At 36.6% G+C, this 21789-nt stretch overlaps 1 protein-coding gene and 1 long non-coding RNA gene across 8 annotated transcripts in view; both read left to right on the top strand.

Annotated features, from left to right (window-relative positions):
- Positions 1–21789, top strand: part of ZNF280D (zinc finger protein 280D) — a 305658-nt gene that overhangs the window by 127289 nt on the left and 156580 nt on the right. The window lies entirely within an intron of this gene.
- On the top strand, positions 1829–14847 carry LOC116640591. 2 transcript variants are annotated; one of them, XR_004301035.1, is made up of 3 exons: positions 1829–2589; positions 4968–5025; positions 12786–14847. It is a non-coding gene; the product is annotated as an uncharacterized LOC116640591 (long non-coding RNA). The 2 variants fall into 2 exon arrangements; XR_004301036.1 differs by lacking the exon at positions 12786–14847 and adding an exon at positions 5669–5774.

Genomic DNA, 21789 nt, shown 5'->3' with positions numbered 1-21789 from the left:
AACAGAATCACACATTTCCTTCCTTCTTTCCTTCATTCACTTGTTGGTTCTCCTTTCCTCTCTCCCTTCTTTCTTTGTAATGAGTTCACATTTCAAAATTCCCCAAGTACAAGAGTATGCAATAAGTTCTCTTAAACTCCTGTCCAGTCAACTAGTTCCCCCTTCTTAAAGGCAACTAATACTACCACTATCTGATACATCCTTCAGTGCATATAGGAGCAAATGTACATACAATTTTCACATAAATGATAACATTCTGTATACTTTGAAATTTGTTTTTTTTTTTTCGCTTTATATCTTGGAACTAATTCTGTATCGATAATAAATTTTACTCATTTTTCTTCAGCAGCATAATATTCCATTGAATGGATGCATCATAATTTATTCGACCAACTCCACATTGATGGACATTTAAGTTGTTTCCAGTCTTTTGCTATTGCAAATAATACTGTAATGACTTGTATTGTACGTAAGTCATTTTGTACATATGTGAAAAATCGATAGCGTAAGTTCTTAGAGGTAGAATTACTGACCCTAAGAGTATGTGTGCTTATAATTTTGATAAATGTTGCTAATTTACCCTACACAGAGGTTGTACTAATTTATGTTCCTATCAGCAATATATGAAAATGCCTCTAACATACTCTCACTAATGCAGAGTGTTGCCAAGCTTTGTGATCTTTTCCAGTTTGATGGGTTACCCATGATTTGTCAGTTTAATTTTAATTTGCCTTTCTCATTATGAGACTGAACATTTTTCAGATATGTTTTAGATCCATTTATATTTCCTTTTATGTGAACTCCTCACATTCTTTGCCCATTTATCTTCATGGTTACTGGTTTACCTATAGGTTTTTTAAATTTATTTTTTCTTGTTTAATTCTCTTAACTTTAGGCCAAAATGAATCTGGAGTTGCTGTCCATGTGAGAGAATGTATTTAGTTGGCTGGTATTTGATTCGGACAAATGAACTTCTGGCTTATATTCCGATGAGTGGTTGAAGTTCCTTTTGAAGTTTGTTCAAGTACTTCAGTGAGGTTACTTTCTGTAATGCTGCTCCTAAAGGAAGAAATATTCACTTGTAGAAAGAGGCTTGAACTCCCTTTCTTTGTGCAGCTAGTTCAGCCACTAAACTTCATCCTGTATCCTAAAAATGATGGCTGATAATTGAGCCCGATTGGAAGTAAAGATGAGGGCTGAGCTTTGAAAATATATGTAATATATACTGGAAATGGGGGAAAGTGGGATGTCTTTCCCTTTTCCAGAAACCACAAAAATCTAGAAATGTTTGGTAGTAGTACTTTCAACTCCCCCAAACTTTACAAATGTCTGCTTTCCACTGCATTTCCTTATTGTCTATGTTGCAATTCATTTATTTCCATAAATGCCACCTGCATTTATGCAATGAAGGAAGGTGTTCTTCCTTCCTGTCAAAAGTGAGAAGTAGTGGTTTATGATTGGTCTGACAGGGGCAATCTGCCTCAAAGAACAGACCTGGCACAGCAGCATGTGAATTGGTAAGTTGCCAATTGTGTCTTTGAGAATCACAGCGGTTTTTGTTGATACACATACTCAAAGTATTGTTGTTAATTTTATTTTAAAAAAATTTTAAGGGGCACCTGGGTGGCTCAGTTGGTGGGGAAGCTGCCTTCGGCTCAGGTCATGATCCTGCGGTCCTGGGATCGAGCCCCATGTCAGGCTCCCTGCTCGGCAGGGGAGTCTGCTTCTCCCTCTCCCTCTGACCCTTCCCCAACTTGTGCTCTCTCTCACTCACTCTCTCTCTGTCAAATAAATAAATAAAATCTTAAAATAATAATAATTTAAAATTTTTAACAATTCTTATAGTTGTGTTTCTATTTACGTGTTCTCTGATAACATATTGACAGGTTTTAGCCTTGACCTTTCTCCTGACCATCAGAAAAATATATCCTTATAACTACCTGTATTACCTAACCTTATCTTTGTGGGAAGATTTTTAACGACTGCTTCAATATATTTAAGAGTTGCAGGACTATCCAAAGTTTAGTTTCTTCTTCAGTCACATGTCTTTTGGTATATGTATCTTTTTAAGAAACATATACAGTACATTGTTCATGTTGTCTAAGTTTTCAAAATTGTTAGCATATGGCTGTTATATTTATAGCTAAAAAATAAGATTCTTTATAGACAAAAAAATTGGCACTTTGTGATATGAATTGCAAATATTCTTTCCAGTATTTCCATGGAGTTCATGAATGTTAAAATTTATTTGTTGCCTTTATCTTTGAATAAAAATTTGGATTATATAAACTTCTTGGGTCACACTTTCTCTCCTTAAGGCTTTTAGAGGCATTTCTCCAGTTTTCTAGAACTGTGTATTGTTGTAGAGAAGACTGATGTCAGCCTATTTTACTTTTCATCCTTCATAGATGACTCATTGTTTTTGCCTGATTGCCCAAAAGATTCAAAATTCAGCAATTGTATTAGGATATATCTGTGTTGACCATTATGTGTCAGTTTTTCCTAAGGCCTGAAATGCCTTTTCAAAATGAACATTTTCTTTAATCATATTTCAGATATTTGTTCTGATCCATTGTATAGGGATTTCAGGTAAGTGTATGTTAGACCTCCCTGTCTGTCTTCCCCAGATATCATTTTACCTCTAATTATTTTAAATGCTATTTATTTTCACTTATTTTGTTTGCTTTTATCATATCTAACCTCTCTGTTCCTTTTTGCATTCTTGTCAGCATCTAGTCTCCCCGGGCTACTTCCAGTTTTTACTCTATTTCTGTTATTTTTTAAACCACTATTCCCCCAAGAGATCTGCCAGCTCGTGTGTCACTCCTTTAGTTGTCTCTTATCTTCCTGAGCTTTATACCCCTGCCTTTTGCTCTTTGTTAACTAAAATATGTATATAGAAATAAAATATACATAATGCAAAATTTACCACTTTAACCACTTTTAAGTGAATGTTTCTGTGGCGTTACATGCATTTACACTGTTGTGCTACCATCAGCATCATTCAGCCCCAGAACTTTTTTGTCTTTTCCAGCTATGTACCTATTAAATACTAACTCCTGATTCCTAACCTCCACCCCCAGGCCCTGGCAACCATCATTCTACTTCCTGTCTCTATCAATTTGACTACTCTAAATACCTTATATAAGTGGAATTATACAATATTTTTCTTTTGGTGACTGGCTTATTTTGCTTAGCATGATGTCTTTAAATTTCACCCATGTTGCAGCATGTGTCAGAATGTCCTTTTTTTTTTTAATGATTTTTTTCTTTTTGAGATCAGTTTTAGGTTCACAGCAAAGTTAAGAGGAAGGTACAGAGCTTTCCCATAAACTCCCTGCCCCCACAGATGCATAGCCTCCCCCATTATCAACATTCCACACCAGTGGTACATGTGTTACAATTGATACATCTACATTGACACATCATAATCACCAGTTTACATTTGGGTTCATTTTTGGTGTTGTACATTCTGTGGGTTTGGACAAATCTATAATGACATGTATCCATCATTATGGTATCATACAGAGTATTTTCACTGCCCTAAAAATCCTCTGTGTTCCACCTATTCATCTTCTTCCTGCCCAAACCCTTGGCAAACACTGATCTTTTTACTGTCTCCACAGTTTTGGCTTTTTTAGAATGTCATATACTTGGAATCATATTATGTAGCCTTCTCAGATTGGTTTCTTGTACTTAGTAATATGCATTTAAATTTCCTCCATGTCTTTTCATGGCTTGATAGATTATTTCTTTTTCAGCACCGAATAAAATTCCATTGTCTGGATGTACCACAATTTATTTAACCATTCACCTACTGGAAGACATCTTGGTTGCTTTTAAGTTTGGGCAATTATAAATAAAGGTGCTATAAACATCCATGTGCAGGTTTTTGTGTGGATGTAAGCTTTCAACTTGTTTGAGTAAATACCAAAGAACATGATTGCTGGATCATATGGTAAGAGTGTGTTTAGTTTTGCAAGAAACTGCCAAACTGTCTTCCAAAGTAGGGGTACCATTTTGCATTCCTACTAGCAATAAATGATATTTCCTATTGTTCTCCTTCCTTGCTAACATTTGGTGTTGTCAGTGGTCAGGATTTTGGCCATTCTAATAGGTATGCAGTGGCATCTCATTGTTATTTTAATTTGCATCCTCTGATGACAAGGTGTGGGGCCTCTTTTCATATGCTTATTTGCTGTCTTTATATCTTTTTTTGGTGATGTGCCTGTTAAGGTCTTTAGCACATTTTAAAATCAGGTTGTTTGTTTTCTCATTGTTGAGTTCTAGGAGTCCTTTGTATATTTTGAATAGTTCTTTTTCAAATGTGTCTTTGGAAATATTTTTCTCTTAGTCTGTGGCTTGTCTTCTCATTCTCTCGACATTGTCTTTTGTGGAGCAGAAGTTTTAAATTTTAATGAAGTTCAGCTTATTAATTATTTCTTTCATATATTGTGCCTTTGGTGTTATGTCTAAAGTCATCATCAAACCCAAGGTCATCTAGGTTTTCTCCTATATTCTCTTCTACTTGTATATACATCTCATAGTTTTCCATTTTACATCTAGATATATGACCCATTTTGAGTTCATTTTTGCGTTTTTATGTCTAGATTCATGGCTTTGCATATGGATGTCCAGCTGTCTCAGCACCATTTGTTGAAAAGATGGTTTTTGCTCCATTTATTACCTTTGGTCCTTTATCAAAAATCAGTTGACTATATTTATGTGGGTGTACTTCTGGGCTATCTATTGTTTTTTTTTTTTTTTTTTTTTGGTCTATTCTTTCACCAATAGCTTTATAGTAAGTACTGAAGTCTGGTAATGTCAGTCCTCCACTTTCTTCTTCTCTTTCAATATTGTATTGACTATTCTGAGTCTGGTCTTTCCATATAAACTTAAGGATCAATTTGTCAATATCCAAAAAATAACTTGCTGGGATTTTAATGGAGATTGCATTGAATCCATAGGTCAAGTTGAGAAGAACTGACATCTTGACAATGTTGAGTTTTCCTCAGTATTGAACAGGTACTATTTCTCTATTTACTTACTTTTTCTTTGATTTTTTTTTTATCAGAGTTTTGTAGTTTTCCTTATATAGATCTTGTACACACTTTGTTAGATTTATACTTAAGTATTGCATTTTGGAGGTTGCTAAAGTAAATGGTACTGTGTTTTTAATTTCAAATTCCACTTATTCATTGCTGGTCTATAGGAAAGCAATTGATGTTTCTATATTAATGTTGTATCCTGCAACTGTGCTATAATTGTTCACTAGTTCTAGGGGTTTTTGTTGATTCTTTTGGATTTTCTACATAGACAGTCATAGTCACCTGTAAACAAAGACAGTTTTATTTCTTCCTTCCCAATCTGTATGCTTTTAATTTCCTTTTCTTGTCTTCAGCATTAACTAAGACTTCCAGTATAATATTGAAAAGGAGTGGTGAGAGGGGACTTCTTGCCTAGTTCCAGATCTTAGTGGGAAAGCTTCTAGTTTCTCACCATTAAGTATGATGTTATCTGTGGGTTTTTTGATAAATATTTTTTACCAAGTTGAGGAAGTTCCCCTCTATTCCTCTTTTACTGAGTTTTTATCACAAATAGGTGCTGGGTTTTGTCAAATGCTTTTTTCTGCATCTATTGATATAATCATGTGCTTTTTCTTTTTTAGCTTGTTGATGTGATGGATCACATTAATTGGCTTTCAAAATTTGAATCAACCTTGTATACCTGGAAAAAATCCTACTTGGTTATAGTATATAATTCTTTTTATACAATGCTGGATTTTATTTGCTAATATTTTGTTGAGGATTTTTGCATCTATGTTCATCAGAGATATTGTTCTGTAGTTTTCTTGAGATGTCTGTGTCTTGTTTTGATATTAAGGTACTGCTGGCCTCATAGAATGAGTCAGGAAGTATTACCTCTGTTTTTTTTTTTAAGATTTTATTTATTTATTTGACAGAGAGAGAGCGCGAGAGAGCGTGCACAAGCAGGGGGAGTGGGAGAGGGAGAAGCACACTCCCAGCTGACCAGGGAGCCCGATGTGGGACTCAATCCCAGGATGCTGGGATCATGACCTAAGCCGAAGGCAGATGCTTAACCGACTGAGCCACCCAGGCACCCTCCCTCTGTTTTTATCCCCTGAAAGAGATTGTCAAAAATTGGTATGATATCTTACTTAAACGTTTGGTGGAATTCACCAGTGAACTGATTTGGGCCTCATGCTTTCTGTTTTGGAAGGTTATTAATTATTGATTCAATTTCTTTAATAGATGTAGGCCTATTGAGGCAATCTATTTCTTCTTTTGTGAGTTTTTGCAGATTGTGTCTTTCAAGAAATTGGTCCATTTCATTTAGGTTATCAAATTTGTGGGAATAGACTTGTTCTAGTCTTCCTTTATTACCTTCTTCATATCTTTGGGATCTGTAGCAATGTTCCCTCTCTCATTTCTGATAGTAATTTTTATCAATTCTCTTTTTTTCTTAGTTAGGCTGGCTAGGGATTTACACTTTTATTGATCTTTTCAAAGAACCAGTTTTTGGTTTCATTGATTTCCTCTCCTTTCTTTTTCAAGGCTTTTAAATACATTGCTTGTATGTATGCTCTTGTTTACTGATGAATTGTTTCATTAACTGTTTAAATCCATGACAAAACATTTGATCAACATTTTCATCTGTTTCATGGAAATACTGCTTTGATCAGTGTTCATCTGCATTTGTATTCTTATTCCTTTTCTCCTCTTTTCTTGTCATATTTTTATATAGATCCTGGATGGTTTATTTTTGATTTTTCAAATTGACAAGTGGGTTCCTTGACCAGCTACTTGCTAATGGATCATATATTAGAGATGCTAAAGCTATGTCTAAGGCTAGCAGCATTCTCCCTAGAGCCCTTAGTTAAATGTGAGAGTCCATTTAACTGTTACCTCTCCCTGGCCAACAGAGGGGCAGCTTTAAGACTCACATCATTCAGAGACTTTTCAGTCCTCTACCTCACCAACAGCTGTTGCTTAAAAAAATGGCTTGTCAATCAGTTATATCCTTGTTCAGTCCTATTACCTCTTCTTCTCAGAATCAAACTAGTGTATGGATGCTTCTGTCGCCACCCCATGCTCCCTGTCCCTGTTAGGACACTTGAAGATTTTAGCTCTTTATCTTGGGCATGCTCCTCGTCTTGGGGTATTGCCAGCTCTCTGAGGGATTTGCATTCACAGTCCTCCCCTCAGCTTCCTCCCACATCCTGTTTGATTGTCACTGCTTTTGGCAGCCCTTCTATCTATCTGTGGCTTAAGGTTTCATATGTATCGGGCAACCATCTCGTATCCCCTCCCTCTTTGGGAGCTTTGTACTATTGCTTCACTATTGCTCAATAAACCTTGCTCTGCTGCCCACCAACCCCTCCCCCCCAAAAAAACCAAAACCAAAAACAAAAAACCAAACAAAGAACACACAAACAAAAACAAAAACATAAAGGTTTCATATGTATCATACCTTGCATTTCTCTTTCTCATTCTTCTTTTGGGTGATTTCCTAGAGGAGAAGGAGGAAAGGCCAATTTTACTCCATTATTATTGAACTGGAAATCTATATCAATTCTTCTTCCATAGTTTAGGATAAGTCATTCTCAAATAAATGTTTTATTGTTTTGCTTGTCTTTGTTTTGTTTTGTTTTGTTGTTGTTGCTGTTTTATTGTTTTTGTAAACCTCCAAGTTAGAGAACCCTTTCAGGTAATATTGTGGCTATTTGAACCAAGGAGCCCCAACTGACAATTACAATCAAGAGCATTTTGATAAGAAAGTAGAAAACAAAGGAGTATCAGTCAGAGAAGTAGGCCTGAAATGGGTCATTGATAGTTTTGTATGTTGCATGCAGTTATCTTCATGCCCTCTGATTCAATGATCAGAACCATCAGTGTCTTTCTATCACCCAATCATTCCAACAATCTTCAGGTATGAATGAAAATAGCTGTTCTTGGCTGATATTGAGATTGTGATTTAAGAACTCCCCTTCCTTAAGCTAAATGCACTCATTATGCAGTTCTGCAGGTCATTTTTTATATCTAGGGTCTATAGCAGGGCTGCTTTACTGTGGGAAAAGAAAGTGTGGATTCAGGAAGCCCGTGAAATATACCTCTCTGATCTGCATGCATATGTGAAATTCCATTGGTAAAAATTTATTCCTTTGTGTTCTATGGGCTCTTTTCAAACGCCTATATTTCTTTGGAAATGATATCATCAGATGTCGTTATATGTCATCATTGACATCTTTGTGTAAATCACTTTTAAGAAATTGTTTCTAGAGGAAGGAACACTGAGAAAGGAAATAGAGGAAATAGAAATTAAGGAATATCCAAGATAAACACTGAACACCAAGATGAACACTGCCCATTTAACAATTTGATCTAGCTGGACTTGTGTAAAAACAATGCAAGTCAAGGGGCACCTGGGCAGCTCAGTCAGTTGGGCGCCCAACTCTTGACTTTAGCTTGGGTCATAGTCTCAGGGTCATGGGATTGAGACGACTTGGGCTCCATGCTCAGCGGCGGTCTGCTTGGGATTCTCTCTCTTCCTCTGCCCCTACCCCCCTGTCCCTCTCAAGTAAATGAATAAATCTTTAAAAAAAAAATGCAAGTCAAGTTGTTACTCACATGTTATTAATAGTTAAAATTATATAAACATACCTATAGGAAATAAAATCTAAAGTTTAGTATGTGAGCACTTCTTGGTGAGAAGGCAAACTCTTTTTAGATGCCTATAAGTAAATTCCTGCTTTCCTTCTCTACTCTATGGAATTTTTAAGCCTTGCATTCCACACTAAGTCCAGTTGACATTATTGTTCTTTCTAGGGCATACCTCTCCTCTATGCAGGCTTAGCTACTGTTCTTTTTATATCCTGTGAAGCAATACTGGCCATAGCAGCTAGTTTAAGGGTAATTAAAGAGTACCACCTTGAGATTTTGCAACATCAAAGGCACTTATATTATATGAAGAGTGATGTTAGGATTAGATTTAAGCTTTCCCATACTAGGCTGGCATGGATAGTTGTTGCTCAAAGTCAGAATTATTAGTCATTTCATTTTTGGAAATGGATTTTAAAAATTAAGTTGATGGGGAAATGTGAACATTGAAGACCAGCTTGGATTCTAATATTAAAAAAAAACTGTGAATTGGAAACTATCTCCTGATAGTAGTGCTGTTTTGATTGACACTCTCATAAGGGTATATATAATAAAATCATCCATACATTATATATAAATTTACCATCATTTCCAAAGCCACAGAGAACACATTGTTACTCCTTCTCAAAAGTACTCTTAATCCCTTGGCTTATACAACTGGAGTTACACTGCCAAGACAGTCATTTCAATTTCTTGTCCCATAAACAGAAACACTTAGGCACAAATACTTTTAATAAGAAAATTTTTTGAAGGACATTTAATTAATAGTTATGGCTTTAGAAATGATTAGTTAATAGGAGTCATGCATATACTGAATATGGTGCTCTGAGAACTCATTTATTCACTGAACATTCACCTAATTGAGAACTTTTCCAGAATTTAATATTTTTTTCTTCTTACCTTTTAGTCATTTCACATTTTGGTACTAAGATCAAGAGAAAGACAAATGATAATATCCAAAAACTGGAAACAGCCCAATGTCTATCAACTAGTGGAATGGATAAATAAAACGTGGTATAGCCACACAATAGAATGTCATTTGGGAATAAAAATGAATGAAGCATTGGTACCTGCTATGCCAGGGGTGAACCCTGAAAGCATTATGCTAAGTGAAAGAAACCAGTCGTAAGTGACCGCATACAGTGTGCTTCCTTTTATATAGAATGTCAGAATAGGCAAATCCATAGAGACAGAAGGTAGATTAATATTTACCTAAGGCTGAGCACTGGAAAGCAGGATGGGAATGACTGCTAAAGGATATGAGATTTCCTTTTGGGGCAATGAAAATGTTCTAAAATTGATTATGGTGATGGCCACACAACTCTGAATATGCTAAAAACAATTGAATTACATACTTAAAGTTTTTAAAAATTTTTTTATTAAGGCATAAATTGACATAACATTATATTAGTTTTGGGTGTACATTGTACATTGTAGTGATTCTGTACTTGTATGTATTGCAAAATGATCACCATGATAAATGCAGTTAATATCTGTCACCATACATAATTACAAATTTTTTTCTTGTGATGAGAACTTTCAAGATCCACTCTCCTGGTTACTTCCAGATATGCAATACAGTATTATCAACTATAATCACCATGCTGTACATTACTTTCCCATGACTTCTTCATTTTATAACTGGAAATTTGTATCTTTTTGAGCTCCTTCACCTTTTGCCCACCCCTGCTCCCTGCCTCAGACAACCGCCGATCCATTCTCTATATCCATGAGCTCAGTCTTTTGTTTTGTTTTATTTTATTTTTATATTTTTTAAAGATTTATTTATTTTATTTTAGAGAGAGAGAGTGGGGGGAAAGGGGGAGAAGAAGAGGGAGAGTCATAAGCAGACTCGCCGTTGAGTGTGGAGTTGAACTCGAGGCTCAGTCTTAAGACCCTGAGATCACAACCTGAGCCAAAACCAAGAGTCAGCTACTTAACTGACTGTGCCACCCAAGCACCCCTTGTTTTGTTTTTGGATTCCACATATAAATGAGATCATACAGTATTTATATTTTTCTGTCTCACTTATCTCACTTAGCATAATGCTTTCAAGTTCCATCCATGTTATTGCAAATGGCAAGATTTGATTTTTTTAGTAGCTGAATAATACTCATATATATATATGAAATTTTATTTATTCATTGATGGACATTTAGGTTGTTTGCATGTCTTGGCTATTATAAATAATGCTGCAATGAACTAATATCTTTTCTTTTTTTTAATTTATTTATTTGAGAGAGAGAGAGAGAGCAAGCACAAGTGGGGTGAAGGGCAGAGGGAGAAGCAGACTCCCTGCTGAGCAGGGAGCCCAATATGGGACTTGATCCTGAGACCCTGGGATCATGACCTGAGCTGAAGGCAGACGCTTAACCAACTGAGCCACCCAGGTGCCCAACTAATATCTTTTCAAATTAGTTTTTTTTTTTTTTTCTGTTTTCTTTGGATACATATCCAGAAGTGGAATTGCTGGATCATGTGGTAGTTCTATTTGTAATTTTTTGAGGAACCTCTATATTGTTTTCCCTGGTGGTTATCCCAATTTATATTACATGAGGTTTCCCTTTTCTTCACATCCTCACCAACACTTGTTATTTCTTGTTTTTTTTGTTTTTGTTTTTTTTTTCTGATCAGAGCCATTCTAACAGATATGAGGTGAGATATCATTATGGTTTTGACTTGCATTTCCTGATGATTAGTGATGTTGAGCATCTTTTCATGTGTCTGTTGGTCATCTGTATGTCTTTGGAAAAATGTCTATTCAGATCTTCTGCCCATTTTTAAATCAGATTGTTTATTTTTTGGCTATTGAGTTGTATGAATTCTTTAATATTTTGGATATTAACCCCTTATCAGATATCAGATATTTGCAAATATCCTCTCTCATTTGCTGGTTACCTTTTCATTCTGTTGGTGGTTTCCTTTGCTGTGCAGAAGCTTTTTAGTTTTATGTAGTCCCGCTTGTTTTGCTTTTGTTCACCTTTGCTTTTAGTGTCAAATCCAAAAAATCATCACTAAGACCAATGTCAAAGAGCTTACTGCCTATGTTATCTTTTAGTAATTTTATGGTTTCAGGTCTTACGTTTAAGTCTTTAATCCATTTTGAGTTAATTTTTGTGTATGGTATAAGTCCAGCTTCATTTTTTTGCATTTTGCTGTCCAGTTTTCCCAACACCATTTATTGAAGAGATTATACTTTCCGCATTGTATGTGGCTCTTTTGTCATAAATTAATTGACCTTATATGCATGGGTGAATTGTATACTAAATGAGTGATTTCTTTGGTAGTATATCCCAAGTAAGCCATTAGAAAGAACAAAAGGAAAATGAGAAGATTTTCACATTAGTCCAATTTTTGAGATATAGTCCTTGTGGGGGAAAAAAAATGTGGTGTTATTTTGATATAGAATCAAAGGCAAATTAATAATAAAATAAGAATTGTTCCAAGTTTTAAAAATGTTTTATCTGGTGAACATTATCTGTACCTGGAAAAATATTATCTTTTTGCTACTTTGATACTTGGTTTAGTGTTTCCCACTCTCTTAGTCAGAGTTTTCCAGAGAAACTGAACACATATATAATATATATAATATAATACAATGTAATATATATGTATATATATAGCTATCTATACAAACATACATACACACACACATATACATACATATATAGAGAGAAAGACAAAGAGAAAGAGAGAGAGAGAGATTGAATTATTATTTTAAGGAATTATCCCATATGACTGTGGGGCTGGAAAGTCTGAAATCTGCAGGGCAGGCCAGCCAGCTGGAGACCCAGAGAAGGATAGATGTTGCCGCTGGAGTCTGAAAGCAGTCTGAGAAAGCATTCTGGAGGCAGAATTCCCTTCTCCTAGGGGAGCCTCAGTCTTTTTGTCATAAGGTCTTCAGTTGGTTGGATAAGACCTACCCACATTACGGAGGGTGGTCTGTCCTACTCCAAGTCCACTGACTTAAATGTTTATCTTATATCTAAACTGGAGTTTGACCAAGTATCTGAGTACTATGGCTTGGCCAGGTTGGCACATAAAATTAACCATTATGTCCACTTATGTAGGAAAGTAACTCATTTTAATATTTTCATTTCATTTTAGCTGTAAACAGAAAGAACTGGCCAGCTCTTGAGAGAATCCAGTAATCATACAAGCAACATGTTTGAGAAATCAATTGCTTTGCGGAAGAAAAATTAATGATTTCTTATTACTATAAATTTTTTTAAATGTCAGAACATAGAATAAATAAAACAAAAGCACCCTGTCCTCATCATTTTGAGTTATCTTTTTCAATTGGTCTTTGTCTAGAATGTCTTCCTAAATTGGAGAATTAAAGTCTTTGTATAAGGAATATTTTAAAGTTAAATTTATGAAGTGTCTTAATAAAACTTATGATGCCAGTAAATGTGAATTGTCCATAGTACATATTGCCACTTTTTTGTACAGTCCAGTAGGTCCAGAGAAACAAAACAATGGGTGTTCATGAGGGAGGAGCTTCTTATGAGACCATGGTCCTTACTTTGCAACTGCTAGTCTTGCATGTAACAGATAATAATAATGCTTTGCCTTTCTTCCCAAATTTTTGCACCCTACTCCATTACCCACAGATGGTCTCTCTGAAAACAAGTTGGCAATGAATTTCGCAGTGAAACATTTTATTTTATCTTAATTATGAATCAAACCATGGCATACATTTGATCGGGGACCATATATGTAGCAGACCACTAGTCATTCACTTAGAGTATACTAAGTTACAGATGGTTATAGTTAATCTACTCTACAATGCTACCTGTGTGGGAGAAATGAAAGGGATGAGAATAAAAATGAATAAGAAGGGCTGCTATGTGCCATGTTCTAAGGCCTACCACATGATTTAATACAACAATCTTGCAGGGTAGGTAATGCTTTTCCTGTTTTTGACACATTAGCAAACTGAAGCTTAGAGAGGTTGCCAACATTGTCCTAATTACACAGCTAATAAATAGAGAAGTCTTTCTCTATCCCAGAGATTGTGTTTATCTTCAGTAGTCTCAAATCAAGGGAAAATTCGAGATGTTTTCTGAGCCCCAGCCCTTATAACCAGTGACTACTTTCCACTTGCCTAACATCTTCCAAGCGTGCTTTAGCTCCTGTGTTTCAGCCTATCTAAACCTGCTCTGGTCTCCCAACAGACACAGTTAAAACCCTGGCTGCTGCACATCCTTACACTCCCCGAGGCTGTTCTGGCCATTGTCCAGGGGCCAGGCTGTCTAATCCAGATATAGTTTCTGGTTTATTTCTCAAAGGCCAGTCTTTGTGAAGCTCACTGGAATTTTTGAAATTAGCAATAATGTCTACATTAGGCTCTATTTCCAGTATATGGTTTTTGATCAGGTATGATAAAATGTATATGGATACTTACAACTCCAGACAAGTCCCCACATGCCACAAAGGCTGGAGAAAAACTTTATGAAGGACTAGATGAAGAATCCAGTAAATAAAGGATGAGGCCGAGACTTTTGTTTTGGGACTGAGTAAATGATTGTGTTAGTTTTCTGAGAGTGGGAAGACTGAGAAGCAGTTTGGGGGGGAGGTTGCAGGGAAATGTTTTGTTTTGATCTTTAAACCCTTCCCTCATACCCCATATCCAGTCTTTCACCAATCCTGTCATTTTTACTTAGAAATATGCCCTGATTCTAACACTTCTCACTCACTTACCACCTGTCCCTGTATCAGTCCAGGCTCACCCAGGGGAAGAGAAACCATTTAAAACAGAGAGGATTTAATGCAGGTTATACTAGTGACATGAGAAGTGAGAAACCAAATGGGATGGTGAGACAACCCTGGAAGAGGCTGCCATGCCCAGGCTGGGAGGACAGAGGAGGAAGGGTCACGATCCCCCAGAAGAAGCTGGATCCATGGCGATACCATTTGGCAGAAGCCAGAGCCATTCCATCCCTGCCAGAGTTACTGCCTGAGGTAGAGATTGAGAGAGAGAGAGAGAGAGAGAAATGACCTGGCTTCCCCCATTCCTGCCCTCCCAACTCCAGAGAGTGCTGAAAGCCAGCCAGAAGTCAGCTCCCAGGGAGTCATTCTTCAGGGACCAGGCAGCAGAGGAATAGAAGGAAAAGGAATGAGTCTGAGAGCAAATAGGCCCAACTGGCACATACCCTACTTCAAGCCATCGTCATCTCTTAACTGGCTATTACAGTAGTCTCCTGGGGGTGCCTGGGTGGCTCAGTTGGTTGAGGTTGAGCGTCTGCCTTCGGCTTAGGTCATGATCTCAGGGTCCTGGGATCCAGCCCTGTGTCGGGCTCTCTGCTCAGTGAGGAGTCTGCTTGTCCCTCTTCTCCCTCTGCCCTTCCCCTTCCTGGTGCTCCCCTCCCCTAAAATAAATAAATAAAATCTCTAAAAACAAAATAATAATCTCCCAAGTTTTCCCGGGCTTCTACTCTAACTTCTCCTACTGTTAGGTTAAGATGAGAGGACTGTAACAGAGACCCAAAAATGCCATGGCTTATTGCTTAAAGAAAAACTTTTTTTTTGTCTCTCACAGGCTGATGGGGACCTTTGTTCTTACAGTGATTCAGAGATCAGGGTTACTTCTAAGTCATTGCTTCTTCTCCATCTCTTTGGGTATTATCATCATTGGCATAGTCCAAACTGGGTCACTGCTATGTTTGGGTTGTGGCTTCCAGAAAGGGAAAAGGGTGGACATTTGGGGTAAGGATTTCTTCTTTATCCAGTGGTTCAAAAATGTCACACATCATTTTACTCACATTCTATTGGCATATACTTAAGCACATACCCACCTGCAGCTGCAAGGAAGGCTGAGAAACGTAGCCTTTAGTTAAGCAGCTAATTACAGTACAGAACAGATTGAATTTGGAGGGTACAACCATAACCCCTATAATCTATACACCTATCAGCAGCCAGGATATTCCATTTAAAAAACAAATCAGATCACATCTCTCCTTTGGTCACAACTCTTCAAAGGCTTCCCTTTGCCCTTAAACTTAAATCCAAAATCCTTGTCATGGAGTACAAAACCTTTCAAGTTCTGACACCTGCCTACCTTTTTGACCTCAATCCTATCACTCATGATGGATCCTTAATATGTTGCACTTGCCAGTTTCCGAGGTATAAATACTTCCACCCATGGCTATCAAGCTAATAATGGAACATCACTGAATATAAGGTTGGAAGGAGATGCACAATTTTGGCTTTTGTGAGCTAGTATAAGCTGACTTCGGCACACTATTGCCTACCATTCTCCCAATTACTCAAATTTCTCCAGCCACATTAGTTTCTTTGCTGTTCCCCTAACAGTGGTTCTTTTTTTTTTTTTTTGTAGTTTTTAATTTTATTATGTTATGTTAGTCACCATACAATACATCATTAGTTTTTGATGTAGTGATCCACGATCCATTGTTTTCGTATAACACCCAGTGCTCCATGCAGTACGTGCCCTCCTTAATACCCATCACCGGGCTAACCAATCCCCCCTCCCCCCTCCCCTCTAAAACCCTGTTTGTTTCTCAGGTCCATAGTCTCTCATGGTTCATCTCTCCCTCCAATTCCCCGCGCCCATTTTTCCCTTCCTTCTCCTAATGTCCTCCATGTTATTCCTTATGTTCCACAAATAAGTGAAACCATATGATAATTGACTTTCTCTGCTTGACTTACTTCACTTAGCATAATCTCCTCCAGTCCCATCCATGTTGATGTAAAAGCTGGGTATTCATCTTTTCTGATGGCTGAGTAATATTCCATTGTATATATGGACCACATCTTCTTTATCCATTCATCTGTTGAAGGGCATCTCAGCTCTTTCCACAGTTTGGCTATTGCGGACATTGCTGCTATGAACATTGGGGTGCATATGGCCCTTCTTTTCACTACATCTATGTCTTTGGGGTAAATACCCAGTAGTGCAATTGCTGGGTCATAGGGTGGCTCTATTTTTAAATTTTTGAGGAACCTCCACACTGTTTTCCAAAGTGGCTGTACCAACTTGCATTCCCACCAACAGTGTAAGAGGGTTCCCCTTTCTCCACAACCTCTCCAACATTTGTTGTTTCTTTCCCTGTCCATTCTTGCCATTCTAACTGGTGTAAGGTGGTATCTCAGTGTGGTTTTGATTTGGATTTCCCTGATGGCTAATGATGATGAACATTTTTTCATGTGTCTGTTAGCCATTTGTATGTCTTCTTCAGAGAAGTGTCTTTTCATGTCTTCTGCCCACTTTTTGACTTGATTATTTGTTTTTTGGGTGTTGAGTTTGAGAAGTTCTTTATAGATTTTGGATACCAGCCCTTTATCTGTAGTGTCATTTGCAAATATCTTCTCCCATTCTGTGGGTTGCCTCTTCCTAACAGTGGTTCTTAAAGTGTGGTCCACAGGACAGCATCATCATCATCACTAGGGAACTTGCTAGATATGCAAGTTCTTGGGCCCTTTCCCAGGCTTACTGAATAAGACAGTCTGTGTGTGGAGCCAGCACTCTGTTTTAACAAGATCTCCAGTTGATTCCAGGGCATGCTTAAGTTGTAGAACCACTGCTCTGATATACTAATCTTTCTCCCAACTCAGGGCTTTTATTTCTGCATCCTCCACCTAATGCTCTCTTCCTCCAGATTTTTTACGTTATCTAGATCTCTGTTCAAATATTACTTCCTTGAAGAGGCCATTCCCTCCTGCCACCCTCTCTCTATTCCCCTTACTAGAATGTAAGCTGACAGCAAGGAATTTGTCCCGTTCCCTGCATCTCCAACACCAAAAAAACAGTTGGAATTAATGTTGGAATTAGTTTCATATTCTAACCAGTGCATTGGGAAATACAAAAAGAAATACAAAAAAAAAAAAAAAAGAAAGAAAAGACAATTACAATCAGACCTTTAGAGACCATCGATCCATCTTCTCTCACCTCTTTAACCTGAAATTCAACACATATATAGTAGTTCAGTTCTAAATTATATAAAAATATTTTAAGATGAAAATCACCCAACATTTCTATTTATCATTTGTTTCTGGTTCTTTTTTGCAGGGGAGGGGAACAGCCTTATTAAGATATAATTCATATACCATACAATTCACCCACTTGAAGTATACAATTCAGTAGTTTTAAATATAGTCATAGAGTTGTGCATCCATCAACACAATCAATTTTAGAATGTTTTCAGTTTCCTCAACTCTCCCATTTCTAGGCAACCACTGTTCTTTCTGTTTCTATGAATTTACCTATTCTAGACATTTCATATAAATGAAATAATAAAATATGTGGTCTTTTATGACTTGCTTCTTTTGCTTAGCATAATATTTTGTAGCATGCCTCAGAACTTCCTTTCTTTTTATTGCCAAATAATAGTTCATTGTATAGATATACTATATTTTATTTATCCATTGGGTTGCTTCTACTTTTTGGTTATAATAATGCTGCTAAACATTCATGTACAAGTGTTTGTGTGGATATATGTTTTCATTTTTCTTGTTTTCAGGAGTGGAATCAATGAGCCATATGGCCATATGGTAACTCTGTGTTTAAACTTTTGAAGAATGACCAGATTGTTTTCCAAAGAAGTCAAACCATTTTGCATTTCCACCAGTAGTGTATAAGGGTTCCAATGTATCCACATCCTTGCTAATACTTGCTATCATCTCTATTTTTTTTATTATAACCATCCTAGTAATTTGGAGCGGTATCTCACTGTGGTTTAGATTTGCATTTCCCTACTATGGAGCACCTTTTCATGTGCTTATTGGCTATTTGTATATCTTCTTTGGAGAAATGTCTTTTTAGATATTTTGCCAATTTTTAAGATGGGTTATTTGTCTTTTTATTATTGAGTGTAATAGTTCTTTGAATATTTTAGTTAGAAGTACCTCCTCAGACATGTGATTTGCATATTTTTTTCTTATTCTGTGTGTTGTCTTTTCACTTTCTTAATGGTGTCCTTTTAAGCACAGAAGTTTTTTTTTTTTTTTTAAAGATTTTATTTATTTATTTGAGAGAGAGAAACAGAGAGCACAAGCAGGGGGAGGAGCAGAGGGAGAAGGACAAGCAGGCTCAGCGTGGAGCCCAACAGGAGGCTCAATCCCATGACCTGGAGATCACAACCTGAGCTGAAATCAAGAGTCTGACACTCAACCGACTGAGCCACCCAGGCACCCTAAGCACAGTTTTTAATATTGACGATGTCCACTTTATTTTTTCTCTTTTGTTGCTTGTGCTTTCAGTGTCACATTTAAGAAACCATTGTTAAATCTAAGGTCATGCAGATTTATGCCTATGTTTTCTACTAAGAATTTTAGTTTAGCTTTGATTAATTTGAGTTGGTCTTTGATCCATTTAGGTCTTTGATCTATTTTGAGTTAAACTTTGTATGTGGTATAAGGTAAGGGACCAACTTCATTCTTTTGCATTAAGATAACTAGCTCTCCCAGCATAATTTTTTGGAAAGACTGTTCCTTCCCCGCTGAATTGTCTTGGCACACTGGTTGAACATCAGTTGATTAAAATGTGAGGGCTTATCTCTGGACTCTCAATTCTATTCCATTTATATGTCTATCCTTCTGCCAGTGCTTCTGGTTCTTTTAATCAATGTCCATTTGTCCATACTGCACAAACATATGCTTTATTCTAAAGCAACTTTATCTGTATGTTTTTCATTCTACAACTAACAAAATGTAGTCAGTTTTGCCATCTTAAGGGAGAGGAGGACCGCAAATTATAAAAGGCAATGAACTACTTCAAATGAGTGGAAACTCTTCTGAATACCCAAAGAAGGAATTGGGAATTGGATGGTTTCAAAAAGAATGGTAATATTCAAAATGTGATTGCCTTTTCTGGATCTTATATATGGTAGCCATCTCCTTCTTAGAAAAGAGAGAGGCAGTTATAGGCACAATATAAGTAAAATATATAAAGACACTTATATTACTTGGCATTGTCAGTGAAAGGTTTTAATATCTTAATGAAAATTTAGCTGATTAGTTCTCCTGCCTTTCCAACAAAATAAATTATTCTTCTTGGGAAATTGTGATGTCACATTTCACCACATTCCTCCATTCACTGTCATCCCACTGTTCTCATGTCTGAGGTCCTAGAATTGCTCCTCTGTGAACAATTTATGTTGATGAAAACAACTGCTTCCTCTTTTGTCCAAAAAGAAAATGATTTATTCTACCCACCGTGAAAGTGGAAATACCCAGGAAGTCTCCTCCTACTTTGGACACCATCCTAAAGTAATTTTATGTCAACAAAAGCAAACATGTAAGATATGCTGTGGTCAATATTTTCATTGTGGACAGAGAGTACTCTAGAATCTAAATGGAACTTGCCTCAGTTTGGGGGGGACATTATTTTTCAAGAACTTTAATTCAATAGTGCACAGGAATAATTTTTTCCAAGTACATTTTCAGTTTTCAAAACCATGTGTTATTTACAGAAAATAGAATTCATGTTTTTGATTCCTTTACACTTAACTCATTAAAAAATTCTTGTTAAACCACTTGGTATTCAAGGACTTTTCAGCTTTCTAAATAAGTTTCCAAAAGCCTTCTCAAAGATATGAAATGGTGTTAAATAAATATGTACATGAGTTTCCAAACCATGTTCATAATTTTTCTTTAGAATTTTGTGCCTTTAATTAGTAAAATGTGCTTTTCTACTATCCAGAAAGAGACTAATATGTGAAAATTTATCATTTGTCAATGCAAGAAAACCTAAATTTACAAATAAGTTTTAAATATCATTAGACAATCAACAAATAATTTAATGATGCCCATATATGCTACAAATAAATGTCAGATGAACATCAGAAATTAAGGAGGAAGAAAGTGAATGAACAATTATTGAGCACTTTTTGGATGCTACATACTCAGTAATCACTTTATATACAAAGAATTTAATCCTTAGGAGATGGATATTTTTATCACATTTTCACAGATGAGAAAATTGAGGCTCAGACCAGCTAAATAATCTTCCTTAAGTCACATAGCTAATAAAACAGAGCCAGGATTCAAACAGAGGTCTGTGTAATTCCTAAGTCCATGTTATTTCTGCTGTCTATGAACCCACTAGATTTGAAGTTAAGAGATCTGGTTTCAAATTACTGTGCTTTTACTCTGTACTAGTATTGTGAGCATGAATAAACCTTAGCTTCCTTGACTTAGGATGGAAGCAGTAATACCCACCTTATAAATATGGTGCTGTTGGAGAGAATGAGATAATGTACATGTGAACACACCTAGACTGAGTTGAGTTGGTTTTCTTGCTCCATTTCAATAAATTTCTCATAAAGCATAGCTTAAAACTTGAAAGTTGCAGATTTCATGTCTACTTCATCTTCCAAAATTTTTAATGATTCCCCCAAACCTTATACTATCACTGAAAGTTCATGCTGATCTTGTTCTAAATTAACATATTCAACTTCAGTGCCTTTTATTCCCTCAATAAAACTTTAACTTCTGTCAGATTAATTTACTACCACACCCATAAATCAACATGTACACTACACCTTTTTTTTTTTTTTTTTTTTTTTTAAAGATTTTATTTATTTATTTGACAGAGAGAAACACAGCAAGAGAGGGAACACAAGCAGGGGGAGTGGGAGAGGGAGAAGCAGGCTCCCCGCTGAGCAGAGAGCCCGATGTGGGGCTCGATCCCAGGACCCTGGGATCATGACCTGAGCCGAAGGCAGATGCTTAACGACTGAGCCACCCAGGCGCCCCTACACTACACCTTTTTAAAAATTGCAATAAAATACACATAAAATTTACCGTTTTATTTTTAAGTTTACAATTTAGTGGCATTAAGCAATTCACATTATTGTGCAACCATCATCACTTTCCCACACTATACTTTTCCAAGCAACATTTCACCATACCCTTGATTGAAAGTTTCTTCCTACTTCTATTTATCCAACTCTTAGTCCTCTTTTAAGATTGGATTCAGGGGCACCTGGGTGGCTCAGTTGGTTAAGCGTTTGCCTTCAGCTCAGGTCATGATCTCGGGGTCCTGGGATTGAGCTCCATCAGCTTAGTGGGGAGTCTGCTTCTCCCTCTCCCTTTCCCTCTTCCCCTCCTTCCTGCTCATGTTCTCTCTCTCTCAAATAAATAAATAAAA

The sequence above is a fragment of the Phoca vitulina genome, unplaced genomic scaffold, assembly GCF_004348235.1.
Source record: "Phoca vitulina isolate PV1807 unplaced genomic scaffold, GSC_HSeal_1.0 scaffold20, whole genome shotgun sequence".
NCBI lineage: Eukaryota > Metazoa > Chordata > Mammalia > Carnivora > Phocidae > Phoca > Phoca vitulina.
Note: the sequence above shows the minus strand (reverse complement) of the source record. Positions and strands in the feature narration are given on the sequence as shown.